Raw genomic sequence first — 16,659 nt, 5'->3', positions numbered from 1 at the left:
TGTGTCATACTACTGTACCATACTACTGTACCATAATACTGTGTCATACTACTGTACCATACTACTGTACCATAATACTGTGCGATACTACTGATTTATACTACTGTGTCATACTACTGTACCATACTACTGTACCATACTACTGTGTCATACTACTGATTTATACTACTGTGTCATACTACTGTACCATACTACTTTCCCATACTACTGATTTATACTACTGTGTCATACTACTGTACCATACTACTGTACCATACTACTGTGTCATACTACTGTCTCATACTACTGTACCATACTACTGTGTCATACTACTGATTTATACTACTGTGTCATACTACTGTTCCATACTACTGTACCATACTACTGTGTCTTACTGCTGTGTCATACTACTGCACCATACTACTGTACCATACTACTGTGTCATACTACTGTGTCATACTACTGTACCATACTACTGATTTATACTACTGTGTCATACTACTGTACCATACTACTGTACCATACTAATGTGTCAAACTACTGTACCATACTACAGTACCATACTACTGTACTATACTACTGTGTCATACTTCTGTACCATAATACTGAACCATACTACTGATTTATACTACTGTGTCATACTACTGTACCATACTACTGTGTCATACTACTGTACCATACTACTGTACCATAATTCTGTGCGGCACTACTGATTTATACTACTGTGTCATACTACTGTACCATACTACTGTACCATACTACTGTGTCATACTACTGTACCATACTACTGTACCATACTACTGATATATACTACTGTGTCATACTACTGTTCCATACTACTGTACCATACTACTGTGTCATACTACTGTACCATACTACTGTACCATACTACTGTGTCATACTACTGATTTATACTTCTGTGTCATACTACTGTACCATACTACTGTGTCATACTACTGTACCATACTACTGCACCATACTACTGTGTCATACTACTGATTTATACTACTGTACCATACTACTGTGTCTTACTACTGTGTCATACTACTGCGCCATACTACTGTACCATACTACTGTGTCATACTACTGTGTCATACTACTGTACCATACTACTGATTTATACTACTGTGTCATACTACTGTACCATACTACTGTACCATACTAATGTGTCATACTACTGTGTCATACTACTGTACCATACTACTGTACCATACTACTGTGTCATACTACTGATTTATACTACTGTGTCATACTACTGTTCCATACTACAGTACCATACTACTGTGTCTTACTACTGTGTCATACTACTGCACCATACTACTGTACCATACTACTGTGTCATACTACTGTGTCATACTACTGTACCATACTACTGATTTATACTACTGTGTCATACTACTGTACCATACTACTGTACCATACTAATGTGTCATACTACTGTACCATACTACAGTACCATACTACTGTACTATACTACTGTGTCATACTTCTGTACCATAATACTGTACAATATACTACTGATTTATACTACTGTGTCATACTACTGTACCATACTACTGTACCATACTACTGTGTCATACTACTGTACCATACTACTGTACCATAATTCTGTGCGGCACTACTGATTTATACTACTGTGTCATACTACTGTACCATACTACTGTACCATACTACTGTGTCATACTACTGTACCATACTACTGTACCATACTACTGATTTATACTACTGTGTCATACTACTGTACCATACTACTGTACCATACTACTGTACCATGCTACTGTGTCATACTACTGTGTCATACTACTGTACCATACTACTGTACCATGCTACTGTACCATGCTACTGATTTATACTACTGTGTCATACTACTGTGTCATACTATTGTACCATAAAACTGTACCATACTACTGTACCATGCTACTGATTTATAATACTGTGTCATACTACTGTGTCATACTAATGTACCATACTACTGTACCATACTACTGTACCATACTACTGTGTCATACTACTGTACCATACTACTGTACCATACTACTGATTTATACTACTGTGTCATACTACTGTACCATACTACTGTGTCATACTACTGTACCATACTACTATGCCATACTACTGTACCATACTACTGTCATTCTACTGTACCATACTACTGTGTCATACTACTGTACCATACTACTGTACCATAATACTGTGCGATACTACTGATTTATACTACTGTGTCATACTACTGTGTCATACTACTGTACCATACTACTGATTTATACTACTGTGTCATACTACTGTACCATAATACTGTACCATACTACTGATTTATACTACTGTGTCATACTACTGTACCATACTACTGTACCATAATACTGTGTCATACTACTGTACCATACTACTGTACCATAATACTGTGCGATACTACTGATTTATACTACTGTGTCATACTACTGTACCATACTACTGTACCATACTACTGTGTCATACTACTGATTTATACTACTGTGTCATACTACTGTACCATACTACTTTCCCATACTACTGATTTATACTACTGTGTCATACTACTGTACCATACTACTGTACCATACTACTGTGTCATACTACTGTCTCATACTACTGTACCATACTACTGTGTCATACTACTGATTTATACTACTGTGTCATACTACTGTTCCATACTACTGTACCATACTACTGTGTCTTACTGCTGTGTCATACTACTGCACCATACTACTGTACCATACTACTGTGTCATACTACTGTGTCATACTACTGTACCATACTACTGATTTATACTACTGTGTCATACTACTGTACCATACTACTGTACCATACTAATGTGTCAAACTACTGTACCATACTACAGTACCATACTACTGTACTATACTACTGTGTCATACTTCTGTACTATAATACTGAACCATACTACTGATTTATACTACTGTGTCATACTACTGTACCATACTACTGTGTCATACTACTGTACCATACTACTGTACCATAATTCTGTGCGGCACTACTGATTTATACTACTGTGTCATACTACTGTACCATACTACTGTACCATACTACTGTGTCATACTACTGTACCATACTACTGTACCATACTACTGATATATACTACTGTGTCATACTACTGTTCCATACTACTGTACCATACTACTGTGTCATACTACTGTACCATACTACTGTACCATACTACTGTGTCATACTACTGATTTATACTTCTGTGTCATACTACTGTACCATACTACTGTGTCATACTACTGAGCCATACTACTGTACCATACTACTGCACCATACTACTGTGTCATACTACTGATTTATACTACTGTACCATTCTACTGTGTCTTACTACTGTGTCATACTACTGCGCCATACTACTGTACCATACTACTGTGTCATACTACTGTGTCATACTACTGTACCATACTACTGATTTATACTACTGTGTCATACTACTGTACCATACTACTGTACCATACTAATGTGTCATACTACTGTACCATACTACAGTACCATACTACTGTACTATACTACTGTGTCATACTTCTGTACCATAATACTGTACCATACTACTGATTTATACTACTGTGTCATACTACTGTACCATACTACTGTACCATACTACTGTGTCATACTACTGTACCATACTACTGTACCATAATTCTGTGCGGCACTACTGATTTATACTACTGTGTCATACTACTGTACCATACTACTGTACCATACTACAGTACCATACTACTGTACTATACTACTGTGTCATACTTCTGTACCATAATACTGAACCATACTACTGATTTATACTACTGTGTCATACTACTGTACCATACTACTGTGTCGTACTACAGTACCATACTACTGTACCATAATTCTGTGCGGCAATACTGATTTATACTACTGTGTCATACTTCTGTACCATAATACTGAACCATACTACTGATTTATACTACTGTGTCATACTACTGTACCATACTACTGTGTCATACTACTGTTCCATACTACTGTACCATACTACTGTGTCTTACTACTGTGTCATACTACTGCACCATACTACTGTACCATACTACTGTGTCATACTACTGTGTCATACTACTGTACCATACTACTGATTTATACTACTGTGTCATACTACTGTACCATACTACTGTACCATACTAATGTGTCATACTACTGTACCATACTACTGTGTCATACTACTGTACTATACTACTGTGTCATACTTCTGTACCATAATTCTGTGTGGCACTACTGATTTATACTACTGTGTCATACTACTGTACCATACTACTGTACCATACTACTGTGTCATACTACTGTACCATACTACTGTACCATACTACTGATATATACTACTGTGTCATACTACTGTTCCATACTACTGTACCATACTACTGTGTCATACTACTGTACCATACTACTGTACCATACTACTGTGTCATACTACTGTACCATACTACTGTACCATAATACTGTGCGATACTACTGATTTATACTACTGTGTCATAGTACTGTACGATACTACTGTACCATACTACTGTGCCATACTACTGTACCATACTACTGTCATACTACTGTACCATACTACTGTGTCATACTACTGTGTCACACTACTGTGTAATACTACTGTACCATACTACTGTACCATACTACTGTCCCATACTCCTGTGTCATACTACTGTACCATACTACTGTCCCATACTACTCTGTCATACTACTGTACCCTACTACTGTGTCATACTACTGTGTCACACTACTGTGTAATACTACTGTACCATACTACTGTACCATACTACTGTCCCATACTCCTGTGTCATACTACTGTACCATACTACTGTCCCATACTCCTGTGTCATACTACTGTAAAATACTACTGTCCCATACTACTGTGTCATACTACTGTACCATACTACTGTACCATACTACTGATTTATACTACTGTGTCATACTACTGTACCATACTACTGTGTCATACTACTGTGTCACACTACTGTGTAATACTACTGTACCGTACTACTGTACCATACTACTGTCCCATACTGCTGATTTGTACTACTGTGTCATACTACTGTACCATACTATTGTACCATACTACTGTGTCATACTACTGTGTCATACTACTGTGTAATACTACTGTACCATACTACTGTACCATACTACTGTGCCATACTACTGTGTCATACTACTGTACCATACTACTGTACCATACTACTGTGTCATACTACTGATTTATACTACTGTGTCATACTACTGTACCATACTACTTTCCCATACTACTGATTTATACTACTGTGTCATACTACTGTACCATACTACTGTGTCATACTACTGTGTCACACTACTGTGTAATACTACTGTACTATACTACTGTACCATACTACTGTCCCATACTGCTGATTTGTACTACTGTGTCATACTACTGTACCATACAATTGTACCATACTACTGTGACATACTACTGTGTCATACTACTGTGTAATACTACTGTACCATACTACTGTACCATACTACTGTGCCATACTACTGTGTCATACTACTGTACCATACTACTGTACCATACTACTGTGTCATACTACTGATTTATACTACTGTGTCATGCTACTGTACCATACTACTGTGTCATACTACTGTACCATACTACTGTACCATACTACTGATTTATACTACTGTGTCATACTACTGTACCATACTACTGTGTCATACTACTGTGTCACACTACTGTGTAATACTACTGTACCATACTACTGTACCATACTACTGTCCCATACTGCTGATTTGTACTACTGTGTCATACTACTGTACCGTACTACTGTACCATACTACTGTGTCATACTACTGTGTCATACTACTGTGTAATACTACTGTACCATACTACTGTACTATACTACTGTGTCATACTACTGTGAAATACTACTGTACCATACTACTGTCCCATACTACTGATTTATACTACTGTGTCATACTACTGTACCATACTACTGTACCATACTACTGTGCCATACTACTGTGTCATACTACTGTACCATACTACTGTACCATACTACTGTGTCATACTACTGATTTATACTACTGTGTCATACTACTGTACCATACTACTTTCCCATACTACTGATTTATACTACTGTGTCATACTACTGTACCATACTACTGTACCATACTACTGTGTCATACTACTGTCTCATACTACTGTACCATACTACTGTGTCATACTACTGATTTATACTACTGTGTCATACTACTGTTCCATACTACTGTACCATACTACTGTGTCTTACTGCTGTGTCATACTACTGCTCCATACTACTGTACCATACTACTGTGTCATACTACTGTGTCATACTACTGTACCATACTACTGATTTATACTACTGTGTCATACTACTGTACCATACTACTGTACCATACTAATGTGTCAAACTACTGTACCATACTACAGTACCATACTACTGTACTATACTACTGTGTCATACTTCTGTACCATAATACTGAACCATACTACTGATTTATACTACTGTGTCATACTACTGTACCATACTACTGTGTCATACTACTGTACCATACTACTGTACCATAATTCTGTGCGGCACTACTGATTTATACTACTGTGTCATACTACTGTACCATACTACTGTACCATACTACTGTGTCATACTACTGTACCATACTACTGTACCATACTACTGATATATACTACTGTGTCATACTACTGTTCCATACTACTGTACCATACTACTGTGTCATACTACTGTACCATACTACTGTACCATACTACTGTGTCATACTACTGATTTATACTTCTGTGTCATACTACTGTACCATACTACTGTGTCATACTACTGTGTCATACTACTGTACCATACTACTGCACCATACTACTGTGTCATACTACTGATTTATACTACTGTACCATACTACTGTGTCTTACTACTGTGTCATACTACTGCGCCATACTACTGTACCATACTACTGTGTCATACTACTGTGTCATACTACTGTACCATACTACTGATTTATACTACTGTGTCATACTACTGTACCATAATACTGTACCATACTAATGTGTCATACTACTGTACCATACTACAGTACCATACTACTGTACTATACTACTATGTCATACTTCTGTACCATAATACTGTACCATACTACTGATTTATACTACTGTGTCATACTACTGTACCATACTACTGTACCATACTACTGTGTCATACTACTGTACCATACTACTGTACCATAATTCTGTGCGGCACTACTGATTTATACTACTGTGTCATACTACTGTACCATACTACTGTACCATACTACAGTACCATACTACTGTACTATACTACTGTGTCATACTTCTGTACCATAATACTGAACCATACTACTGATTTATACTACTGTGTCATACTACTGTACCATACTACTGTGTCATACTACAGTACCATACTACTGTACCATAATTCTGTGCGGCAATACTGATTTATACTACTGTGTCATACTACTGTACCATACTACTGTGTCATACTACTGTTCCATACTACTGTACCATACTACTGTGTCTTACTACTGTGTCATACTACTGCACCATACTACTGTACCATACTACTGTGTCATACTACTGTGTCATACTACTGTACCATACTACTGATTTATACTACTGTGTCATACTACTGTACCATACTACTGTACCATACTAATGTGTCATACTACTGTACCATACTACTGTGTCATACTACTGTACTATACTACTGTGTCATACTTCTGTACCATAATACTGTACCATACTACTGATTTATACTACTGTGTCATACTACTGTACCATACTACTGTACCATAATTCTGTGTGGCACTACTGATTTATACTACTGTGTCATACTACTGTACCATACTACTGTACCATACTACTGTGTCATACTACTGTACCATACTACTGTACCATACTACTGATATATACTACTGTGTCATACTACTGTTCCATACTACTGTACCATACTACTGTGTCATACTACTGTACCATACTACTGTACCATACTACTGTCATACTACTGTACCATACTACTGTGTCATACTACTGTGTCACACTACTGTGTAATACTACTGTACCATACTTCTGTACCACACTACTGTCCCATACTCCTGTGTCATACTACTGTACCATACCACTGTCCCATACTACTCTGTCATACTACTGTACCCTACTACTGTGTCATACTACTGTGTCACACTACTGTGTAATACTACTGTACCATACTACTGTACCATACTACTGTCCCATACTCCTGTGTCATACTACTGTCCCATACTACTGTCCCATACTACTGTCCCATACTACTGTGTCATACTACTGTACCATACTACTGTACCATACTACTGATTTATACTACTGTGTCATACTACTGTACCATACTACTGTGTCATACTACTGTGTCACACTACTGTGTAATACTACTGTACCATACTACTGTACCATACTACTGTCCCATACTGCTGATTTGTACTACTGTGTCATACTACTGTACCATACTATTGTACCATACTACTGTGTCATACTACTGTGTCATACTACTGTGTAATACTACTGTACCATACTACTGTACCATACTACTGTGCCATACTACTGTGTCATACTACTGTACCATACTACTGTACCATACTACTGTGTCATACTACTGATTTATACTACTGTGTCATACTACTGTACCATACAACTTTCCCATACTACTGATTTATACTACTGTGTCATACTACTGTACCATACTACTGTACCATACTACTGTGTCATACTACTGTCTCATACTACTGTACCATACTACTGTGTCATACTACTGATTTATACTACTGTGTCATACTACTGTTCCATACTACTGTATCATACTACTGTGTCTTACTGCTGTGTCATACTACTGCACCATACTACTGTACCATACTACTGTGTCATACTACTGTGTCATACTACTGTACCATACTACTGATTTATACTACTGTGTCATACTACTGTACCATACTACTGTACCATACTAATGTGTCATACTACTGTACCATACTACAGTACCATACTACTGTACTATACTACTGTGTCATACTTCTGTACCATAATACTGAACCATACTACTGATTTATACTACTGTGTCATACTACTGTACCATACTACTGTGTCATACTACTGTACCATACTACTGTACTATAATTCTGTGCGGCACTACTGATTTATACTACTGTGTCATACTACTGTACCATACTACTGTACCATACTACTGTGTCATACTACTGTACCATACTACTGTACCATACTACTGATATATACTACTGTGTCATACTACTGTTCCATACTACTGTACCATACTACTGTGTCATACTACTGTACCATACTACTGTACCATACTACTGTGTCATACTACTGATTTATACTTCTGTGTCATACTACTGTACCATACTACTGTACCATACTACTGTGTCATACTACTGTGTCATACTACTGTACCATACTACTGCACCATACTACTGTGCCATACTACTGTACCATACTACTGTGTCTTACTACTGTGTTATACTACTGCGCCATACTACTGTACCATACTACTGTGTCATACTACTGTGTCATACTACTGTACCATACTACTGATTTATACTACTGTGTCATACTACTGTACCATACTACTGTACCATACTAATGTGTCATACTACTGTACCATACTACAGTACCATACTACTGTACTATACTACTGTGTCATACTTCTGTACCATAATACTGTACCATACTACTGATTTATACTACTGTGCCATACTACTGTACCATACTACTGTGTCATACTACTGTACCATACTACTGTACCATAATTCTGTGCGGCACTACTGATTTATACTACTGTGTCATACTACTGTACCATACTACTGTACCATACTACAGTACCATACTACTGTACTATACTACTGTGTCATACTTCTGTTCCATAATACTGAACCATACTACTGATTTATACTACTGTGTCATACTACTGTACCATACTACTGTGTTATACTACTGTACCATACTACTGTACCATAATTCCGTGCGGCACTACTGATTTATACTAATGTGTCATACTACTGTACCATACTACTGTACCATACTACTGTGTCATACTACTGTACCATACTACTGCACCATACTACTGATATATACTACTGTGTCATACTACTGTTCCATACTACTGTACCATACTACTGTGTCATACTACTGTACCATACTACTGTACCATACTACTGTGTCATACTACTGATTTATACTTCTGTGTCATACTACTGTACCATACTACTGTACCATACTACTGTGTCATACTACTGTGTCATACTACTGTACCATACTACTGTACCATACTACTGTGTCATACTACTGATTTATACTACTGTACCATACTACTGTGTCTTACTACTGTGTCATACTACTGCGCCATTCTACTGTACCATACTACTGTGTCATATTACTGTACCATACTACTGATTTATACTACTGTGTCATACTACTGTACCATACTACTGTACCATACTAATGTGTCATACTACTGTACCATACTACAGTCCCATACTACTGTACTATACTACTGTGTCATACTTCTGTACCATAATACTGTACCATACTACTGATTTATACTACTGTGTCATACTACTGTACCATACTACTGTACCATACTACTGTGTCATACTACTGTGTCATACTACTGTACCATACTACTGTACCATACTACTGTGTCATACTACTGATTTATACTACTGTGTCATACTACTGTACCATACTACTTTCCCATACTACTGATTTATACTACTGTGTCATACTACTGTACCATACTACTGTACCATACTACTGTGTCATACTACTGTCTCATACTACTGTACCATACTACTGTGTCATACTACTGATTTATACTACTGTGTCATACTACTGTTCCATACTACTGTACCATACTACTGTGTCTTACTGCTGTGTCATACTACTGCACCATACTACTGTACCATACTACTGTGTCATACTACTGTGTCATACTACTGTACCATACTACTGATTTATACTACTGTGTCATACTACTGTACCATACTACTGTACCATACTAATGTGTCAAACTACTGTACCATACTACAGTACCATACTACTGTACTATACTACTGTGTCATACTTCTGTACCATAATACTGAACCATACTACTGATTTATACTACTGTGTCATACTACTGTACCATACTACTGTGTCATACTACTGTACCATACTACTGTACCATAATTCTGTGTGGCACTACTGATTTATACTACTGTGTCATACTACTGTACCATACTACTGTACCATACTACTGTGTCATACTACTGTACCATACTACTGTACCATACTACTGATATATACTACTGTGTTATACTACTGTTCCATACTACTGTACCATACTACTGTGTCATACTACTGTACCATACTACTGTACCATACTACTGTGTCATACTACTGATTTATACTACTGTGTCATACTACTGTACCATACTACTGTGTCATACTACTGTGTCATACTACTGTACCATACTACTGCACCATACTACTGTGTCATACTACTGATTTATACTACTGTACCATACTACTGTGTCTTACTACTGTGTCATACTACTGCGCCATACTACTGTACCATACTACTGTGTCATACTACTGTGTCATACTACTGTACCATACTACTGATTTATACTACTGTGTCATACTACTGTACCATACTACTGTACCATACTAATGTGTCATACTACTGTACCATACTACAGTACCATACTACTGTACTATACTACTGTGTCATACTTCTGTACCATAATACTGTACCATACTACTGATTTATACTACTGTGTCATACTACTGTACCATACTACTGTACCATACTACTGTGTCATACTACTGTACCATACTACTGTACCATAATTCTGTGCGGCACTACTGATTTATACTACTGTGTCATACTACTGTACCATACTACTGTACCATACTACAGTACCATACTACTGTACTATACTACTGTGTCATACTTCTGTACCATAATACTGAACCATACTACTGATTTATACTACTGTGTCATACTACTGTACCATACTACTGTGTCATACTACAGTACCATACTACTGTACCATAATTCTGTGCGGCAATACTGATTTATACTACTGTGTCATACTTCTGTACCATAATACTGAACCATACTACTGATTTATACTACTGTGTCATACTACTGTACCATACTACTGTGTCATACTACTGTTCCATACTACTGTACCATACTACTGTGTCTTACTACTGTGTCATACTACTGCACCATACTACTGTACCATACTACTGTGTCATACTACTGTGTCATACTACTGTACCATACTACTGATTTATACTACTGTGTCATACTACTGTACCATACTACTGTACCATACTAATGTGTCATACTACTGTACCATACTACTGTGTCATACTACTGTACTATACTACTGTGTCATACTTCTGTACCATAATACTGTACCATACTACTGATTTATACTACTGTGTCATACTACTGTACCATACTACTGTACCATAATTCTGTGTGGCACTACTGATTTATACTACTGTGTCATACTACTGTACCATACTACTGTACCATACTACTGTGTCATACTACTGTACCATACTACTGTACCATACTACTGTGTCATACTACTGTGTCATACTACTGTACCATACTACTGTACCATACTACTGTGTCATACTACTGATTTATACTACTGTGTCATACTACTGTACCATACTACTTTCCCATACTACTGATTTATACTACTGTGTCATACTACTGTACCATACTACTGTACCATACTACTGTGTCATACTACTGTCTCATACTACTGTACCATACTACTGTGTCATACTACTGATTTATACTACTGTGTCATACTACTGTTCCATACTACTGTACCATACTACTGTGTCTTACTGCTGTGTCACACTACTGCACCATACTACTGTACCATACTACTGTGTCATACTACTGTGTCATACTACTGTACCATACTACTGATTTATACTACTGTGTCATACTACTGTACCATACTACTGTACCATACTAATGTGTCAAACTACTGTACCATACTACAGTACCATACTACTGTACTATACTACTGTGTCATACTTCTGTACCATAATACTGAACCATACTACTGATTTATACTACTGTGTCATACTACTGTACCATACTACTGTGTCATACTACTGTACCATACTACTGTACCATAATTCTGTGTGGCACTACTGATTTATACTACTGTGTCATACTACTGTACCATACTACTGTACCATACTACTGTGTCATACTACTGTACCATACTACTGTACCATACTACTGATATATACTACTGTGTCATACTACTGTTCCATACTACTGTACCATACTACTGTGTCATACTACTGTACCATACTACTGTACCATACTACTGTGTCATACTACTGATTTATACTTCTGTGTCATACTACTGTACCATACTACTGTGTCATACTACTGTGTCATACTACTGTACCATACTACTGCACCATACTACTGTGTCATACTACTGATTTATACTACTGTACCATACTACTGTGTCTTACTACTGTGTCATACTACTGCGCCATACTACTGTACCATACTACTGTGTCATACTACTGTGTCATACTACTGCGCCATACTACTGTACCATACTACTGTGTCATACTACTGTACCATACTACTGTACCATAATTCTGTGCGGCACTACTGATTTATACTACTGTGTCATACTACTGTACCATACTACTGTACCATACTACAGTACCATACTACTGTACTATACTACTGTGTCATACTTCTGTACCATAATACTGAACCATACTACTGATTTATACTACTGTGTCATACTACTGTACCATACTACTGTGTCATACTACAGTACCATACTACAGTACCATAATTCTGTGCGGCAATACTGATTTATACTACTGTGTCATACTTCTGTACCATAATACTGAACCATACTACTGATTTATACTACTGTGTCATACTACTGTACCATACTACTGTGTCATACTACTGTTCCATACTACTGTACCATACTACTGTGTCTTACTACTGTGTCATACTACTGCACCATACTACTGTACCATACTACTGTGTCATACTACTGTGTCATACTACTGTACCATACTACTGATTTATACTACTGTGTCATACTACTGTACCATACTACTGTACCATACTAATGTGTCATACTACTGTACCATACTACTGTGTCATACTACTGTACTATACTACTGTGTCATACTTCTGTACCATAATACTGTACCATACTACTGATTTATACTACTGTGTCATACTACTGTACCATACTACTGTACCATAATTCTGTGTGGCACTACTGATTTATACTACTGTGTCATACTACTGTACCATACTACTGTACCATACTACTGTGTCATACTACTGTACCATACTACTGTACCATACTACTGATATATACTACTGTGTCATACTACTGTTCCATACTACTGTACCATACTACTGTGTCATACTACTGTACCATACTACTGTACCATACTACTGTGTCATACTACTGTACCATACTACTGTACCATAATACTGTGCGATACTACTGATTTATACTACTGTGTCATACTACTGTACGATACTACTGTACCATACTACTGTGCCATACTACTGTACCATACTACTGTCATACTACTGTACCATACTACTGTGTCATACTACTGTGTCACACTACTGTGTAATACTACTGTACCATACTACTGTACCATACTATTGTCCCATACTCCTGTGTCATACTACTGTACCATACTACTGTCCCATACTACTCTGTCATACTACTGTACCCTACTACTGTGTCATACTACTGTGTCACACTACTGTGTAATACTACTGTACCATACTACTGTACCATACTACTGTCCCATACTCCTGTGTCATACTACTGTACCATACTACTGTCCCACACTACTGTGTCATACTACTGTACCATACTACTGTCCCATACTACTGTGTCATACTACTGTACCATACTACTGTACCATACTACTGATTTATACTACTGTGTCATACTACTGTACCATACTACTGTGTCATACTACTGTGTCACACTACTGTGTAATACTACTGTACCATACTACTGTACCATACTACTGTCCCATACTGCTGATTTGTACTACTGTGTCATACTACTGTACCATACTATTGTACCATACTACTGTGTCATACTACTGTGTCATACTACTGTGTAATACTACTGTACCATACTACTGTACCATACTACTGTGCCATAATACTGTGTCATACTACTGTACCATACTACTGTACCATACTACTGTGTCATACTACTGATTTATACTACTGTGTCATACTACTGTACCATACTACTTTCCCATACTACTGATTTATACTACTGTGTCATACTACTGTACCATACTACTGTACCATACTACTGTGTCATACTACTGTGTCATACTACTGTCTCATACTACTGTACCATACTACTGTGTCATACTACTGATTTATACTACTGTGTCATACTACTGTTCCATACTACTGTACCATACTACTGTGTCTTACTGCTGTGTCATACTACTGCACCATACTACTGTACCATACTACTGTGTCATACTACTGTGTCATACTACTGCACCATACTACTGATTTATACTACTGTGTCATACTACTGTACCATACTACTGTACCATACTAATGTGTCATACTACTGTACCATACTACAGTACCATACTACTGTACTATACTACTGTGTCATACTTCTGTACCATAATACTGAACCATACTACTGATTTATACTACTGTGTCATACTACTGTAAACAGCGTCCGGATTACTTTCGGAAATTCCGTCGCGTTTCGGAAAGTTTTAATTTTCAAAACTTTTGAATATTTATTTGTGCTTTTAGGTTAGTGAGAAGGTTATAATAATTCTTCATTTCACTTTAACACTGTTTTTACACCCCTCAGACCCCTTTAAAAAGTCACATCTGGCCATTATAATGGCCACTATTTTCTTAATGGCCAGAGTATTGACCAGAATTTTTTAAGTGGCCAAAATATTTACTAGTGTTTTTAAAATGGTGGTTTTAATGACCCATGTTTTTTATACTGGTCAGAATAATTACAATTGCTTTTTGAATGATGGAGTTGATGAACATTTTTTTTTTATGGGCAGTAAAATGGTCATTTTATTTTTCATTACATACATAAAATGACCAGTATTTTTGTTCATGTCTCTAAATATAATGGCCCAGAAAACAGCCTCAATATACGTGTGGGAATTTATTTTTCCAAAGTTTCACTGGCGCTTCCAAGTACACTTAAATGAAATTTCGCGAATATTGCCTCGATCTCCAGTGAAATTTCATAGTAACGCTGATGCCAGTGACTGCTGGTGGACTGCATAACCTGCGGAGTATTTAGATGGTGTTGAATCATAGGACGATTGCAGTACTGCAACTGGCACATCAAGGTATGAATTTGTAATTATTTTACCATTTTACAATGACTTCAATACAATATTAGATACTTTTGTTGTTGTTTATGTAGCAGGATAGTCTTTTGGGGCTTTCGTTTTTGTTCAGTCATGGCACACTGTGTAAGTAATGCTTCATTATTATTCATAATTGTCAAACAACAAGCTCAAGTAGGTGTTAATGAGGATTAGCTCCTATGTTTGTTAAT

Source organism: Saccoglossus kowalevskii, chromosome 18, assembly GCF_978046115.1.
Source record: "Saccoglossus kowalevskii chromosome 18, keSacKowa6.1, whole genome shotgun sequence".
Classification (NCBI taxonomy): domain Eukaryota; kingdom Metazoa; phylum Hemichordata; class Enteropneusta; family Harrimaniidae; genus Saccoglossus; species Saccoglossus kowalevskii.
Note: the sequence above shows the minus strand (reverse complement) of the source record.